Here is a 5,738-nt window from a genome sequence, read left to right on the forward strand (position 1 = left end):
GATTTTCACTCATTCACCACCACCAAACCTCATCACTATATCTTAACATCCAATTCTAGCCAAAATTGACCCGAAATGATGGAGATTTCGCGAATAACACACGTGGGTGCCGCGGGGAAACTTGCTTGTGATTTACCAATTGTAAAACTATCTCCTCCAATTACTACCACTAGAGCATTCCCCTAGAACCCAGGAACAAAGCCCAGGCAGTGGTGGAGACGTCAGAGCAAGTTTGGAGGTCTAATCGAGCACACTTAAGTATAGGGTTTCCGATGGGTTTTAATGAAAGTGAATGGGTTTTTGACGAGTTTTAATGAAAGTGAATCTCTTCCCGGCCTATTTGGCCTTGGTCATAGGTATGAAAGTTACTCTACTCATTGAGATCTTCATTCTTGTAAATTTTGGTAATTTTTAGAAATAGTTGGATTTTCCGGCAAGTCAGGGCGGCCGACCACCACCCGCGGCGGTGCGTGGCCAGGGATCGTCGATGTTATTCTTAGGCTAAATTAGATGTCTTGAGTTCAGTTTTGGTAATTGTATAACGTAGGTTGATCGTTTGGACCTAAATTCATTAAGATACGTTACTTGGTAAAGATGTGATTCGACGATCCGACCGTTGGATCGTCACCAAACTTTAATACGTTATAGTACGTAATATTTGAGGACCATAGGAACTTACGGATATGGAATTCATGATACGGATCTTCCCAAATTGGATTTGTAAGTTCTTAAAATAAAATGTTAACCGCCACTTAGTTTTGGCAATTGGCGGAGATTCGACCGTTGGATTGTAATGGAACTTTAGGATGTTGTTCTAGAAGTATAATGTGGATCTTTGGAAGTAAGGGATTGGAAATCCGTGATGCGGATCTTCCGAATCGAACTACGTAGGGATGTGTTTTATATCAATTATGTATTTTATCGGTAAGAACTCTGAGACGTGATTTGATAATTGTTCTAGGTGAGGATTGTTCGTGACATCTCGATATTCATGCTAGGGAGTCATGGCGCGGACCTCAGGTAAGTGAGTCTTTTCCTTTCGTATCGTGTGTGTGTGTATATATATATGATTGATAATTCCACAAACGGTTATAAATTGATTATTGCATATAATTACTGTGAATGCTTTGAAGTACTATTGCGAACTACGAATGGCTTGATCCCTATTTAGGGTACGTAGGCAGTTTAACGAGACGTTAGATGCAGCCATACTATAAATGAGACTAAATAATTGAGACAATAACCTTGTTTGGAAAATTGTGCAATGTGAGGCACATTGGTGGAAAAGGTGAGAGTTAACCTTATGATTTAGTGATTGGATGTTGGTCATAAATCATTGTGTGTAGGTTCAAGAAATTGAAGTAAAGAATCGTAAGTATTGATAGTTAGTTAAACTAGTGTTTAGTTGAGTTTGTCACCGATAATTATTCCCAAAAATTAATAGTTCGGGAGTAGGGCGTTATAGATTGTGCATTTTATGCCACATTATTGATATATATATATATATATATATATATATATATATATATATATATATATATATATATATATATATATATATATATATATATATATATATGGAAGCACTACGATATGGTTAAGTTTTGGATTGCATCAGGGCATGTCCATAAGTATATTATTACACATAATTATTGTGAATGTTTTAAAGTATGAAGGTGAACGTAGGACGCACAGATAAGTTCAGGTGAGTATATGTTGTGAAATGTGGGATGCATGGTTATGATTACATTTTATTTAGAACGATTGAGTGATGTCATGACTATATTATGGTAAGTATCTTATATAAGAAAATATTTTTGTAAAGATTTTTCGGTTCACATGTTTATACATATTTTCTTATGTGCCACTAATTCATTACAATATATTTATGTACAAACATTTCGGTACACTAGGTTAGTATAACATGTTTAGGTACGGACATTTCGGTACACTAGTTTATTTTAATATATTTAGGTACCGATATTTCGGTACACTAGTTTAGTATCATGTATTTTGGTACGAAATTTTTTGGTACACTTATGTTTTTGCTTATGTGCCACTAATTCACTACAATATATTTAGGTACAGACATTTCGGTACACTAATTTAGTAAAATATATTATGATACGGACATTTAGGTACACTAATTAGATGAAGTAAAATAAACATAATGAATTAAAATGTGTATAATAATAAATAATTTTAATTTTAATGTAATGACATTAAATAAGATATTTATTAAATCAATATCCAATCTAACACCAAATTTTTATTGAATTTTAATCTTCTTCAAGGATTAAAGTTCAAAAACTCATATATATTATTATCCATCATGGTTAAAATTAGAAAAATGCATAAAGCTTTTCGCTACAAAAGGGTCTTATAGTGTCAGTATGTGGTGTCGGTTAATTTAATGTAGTTGCGGATAAGACAATTGCGACACTAACTGAACATGACGTCGGATTTACTGTCGCTTATAAGCGTCATAAAATACTAGTGTCGCTTTTAAACCGACGTAAATATACATTTTAATATTTTTAAATAATGGTGTCGCTTTTAAACCGACGTAAACATACATTTTAATATTTTTTTAATATTTTTAAATACTGGTGTCGCTTTTAAACCAACGTAAACATACATTTTAATATTTTTAAATACTGGTGTCGCTTTTAAGCGACATAAAGTATGAGAGCTTTTCAATCATTGTTGCAAAAGCTTCCTTATTTCAACACACATGAGGCTCACGTCGGTTTAAACCGATGCAAACATGGCCTTATTTCGACGCCACACAAACTTGTCCTTATTTTTTTAAATATTTTAAAGCCTGCGTCGGTTCTGAGCGACATAGATTTTTGTTTTTTTTTAATATTTCAAAATCTGGTGTCGGCTGTAAGCGACATAATAATTGTCTTTATATACTTCCCCCCGTGTTGTCTTCTTCCTCTCTTGCATTTTTCTTATTCGTTCTTCTAATTTCAAACCCTCCCGTGTTCTCTCTTGCTACTTTCTTAATTGTTCTTCCAACTTCAAACCCTCCCGTGTTCTCTCTTGCACCTTTGTTATTTGTTCTTCCAACTTCATTTGTTCCTTCTTCACAAGTAAGTTTTTCTTGCTTCTAATATTTTTATTTTCTCCACTTATGTTTAATTTTTATTTACAATTTATTTTTGTAGGGAATTTATTTGAGCTGGTTGAGTTCATAAAGATTTGATCGACGACGGAATTCTTCCATAATTCAGGTTTCTATCACTAAATTCTTTAATTTTTATATTGTATAATACACAAGTTTATTTATTTAAAAGTTATAATTTAAGTACTTCGATAAATTTATACTATTTTTGTTAAATTAATAAATATTTAGTCGAATTAATTAATTTTGTCACTTGAATTGTTATGAGAAAAAGGAAATGAATAATATTTATAAGTATTTATATGAAATTGACATATTAAATATAACATAAACTTATAATATTTAGTAATATAAGAATATATTATGTTAAATTAATTTGTTTTGCACTCTAATTGTTATTGTTATTTTAATTTGTTTTTGTTGTTATTTTGATAACTTTGATAACTTTTGGTTGTTATTTACTAGAATGGATTAGATGAGCATAATTTTGATAACTTTTTGTTGTTATTTTAATTTGTTTTTACTATAATAGGTGTTGAAAATTAAAAGATTGCAATCGTGATAGAGTTCGAGGGTTGAAAGATAGAAATTGAAAATTCTAATAGTTATGCCTACATGATAGGGATTGAAAGATTGTAGGCATTTTAGTGTCAATGTAATATTTTGCCCTCGTAAAGCGGTAAAACATGGACAGGAGTTGGTTGACGATAGCTCGAAATTTGGAAGCTTATACAGCTGGAATTAATTTGTTTTTGGACCAAGCAGTTGCAAATGGTGTTGGCCCTGATAAGTTTAGATGTCATTGCCAAAGATGTTGTAATCGAAATACTGTTGTTAGGAACACTGTTGTTGAACATCTTATATTGTATTATATGGATAAAGATTATAAAAATGCTTGGTGGCGACATCATGGTGAGAAAAACATTGGAGAGCAAAATGTGGCAATTAGAGAAGAAGAAACAGGAGATGAAGTGGCTAGTATGCATGATTTTCTTAATGATGTATTTGTCCAACCATTAACAGAAGAAGGTGTTGGGCCGTCTATTGAACCCCCTATTGGGGAAAGACGTCCAGAAGAGGTGGAGACTTTTTTTAGGTTGCTTGAAGAGGCAGATCAAAACTTATGGCCATGATGTAAAGAGTTTAAGAAATTGGAAGCAGTTGTAAGATTGTATCAGATCAAGTGTTTAGCGGGAATGCCAGACGAGATCTTCACCATTTTATTAGAGTTAATTAAAAGAATGTTGCTTGAAGGGGATTGTTTGCCTGATTCCTGTTATAAGGCAAAAAAAACTTATAAATGACTTGGGTCTGACGTATGTGAAAATTGATGCATGTTCCAATGATTGCATGATCTATTGGAAAGATACTTCGGAGTTGACCGTGTGCTCGGTTTGTGGTGAATCAAAATATAAAATTACCAACGCAGATGATAGCTCAAGAAAAAAGATCGTAGCTAAGGTTATGTGGTATTTTCCTTTAAAACCACGATTGCAACGATTTTTATGTCGAAGCATACTGCTGAACATATGAGGTGGCACGTAATAAATGTCCTAATGATGAGTTTATGAGGCATCCTTCAGATTCTCCAGCATGGAAGCATTTGGATAATTTATATCTGGATTTTATGTCAGAAATTCGAAATGTCAGATTAGGGTTGGCCAGTGATATATTTAATCATTTTGGGAAAATGAGGCATGACCATAGCACATGGCCTGTGGTGTTTTCTATTTACAATTTGCCACCTTGGATGTGCATGAAGCAACCAAATTTGTTGTTGTCTTTATTAATACCAGGACCGCGCAGTCCTGGTAAAGAGATTGATGTATACATGCGTCCACTGATTAACGAGTTGAATGAGTTGTGGGAGGTGGGAACTCCCACTTATGATGCATATTCCAACCAAAGTTTTACAATGAAGGCTGCCGTCTTATGGACTATAAGTGATTTTCCAGCTTATGAAATGTTGTCAGGATGGAGTACACACGGCTATAAAGTCTGTCCACATTGCATGCATGATAAAGAATCTATTTACTTGCCGGCGAGTCGTAAGATTTGTTATATGGGGCATCGACGTTTTCTTGAAGATAATCATAGGTTTCGAAGGCAAACCATAAATTTTAATGGTCGTCGAGAGCATCGTAGTGCACCAAGCCAGTTGACTGGTTTACAGCGTCTCGAAGAACTTTCTACATTGTGATTTACTTTTGGAAAACCAAAGAAAGATGCTTCTGTTGGGCAATGCAGAAAAAGAACTTCGGGCAATACAAGTAGTAACCGTCAGTGGAAGAAGAAATCTATTTTTTATGAACTACCTTATTGGAGGAATCTGTTGATTAGACACAATCTCAATGTTAAGCATATCGAGAAGAATATATGTGATAATGTGGTGGGAACATTGCTAGATATAGAAAAGTCTAAAAATGGATTGGCTGCACGTGCAGATCTTGAAGTCTTGAACATAAGATGTAGTCATCACCCACGTAGAGAAGGAAATTGAACATTTTTACCTCCAGCATTGTTCACGTTGAAAAGAGAAGAAAAAACTGCGTTTTGCAAAGTGTTGTCTACCATTCGGGTCCCTGATGGATATTCTTCAAATTTATCG

This window comes from Malus sylvestris, chromosome 9, assembly GCF_916048215.2.
Source record: "Malus sylvestris chromosome 9, drMalSylv7.2, whole genome shotgun sequence".
Classification (NCBI taxonomy): domain Eukaryota; kingdom Viridiplantae; phylum Streptophyta; class Magnoliopsida; order Rosales; family Rosaceae; genus Malus; species Malus sylvestris.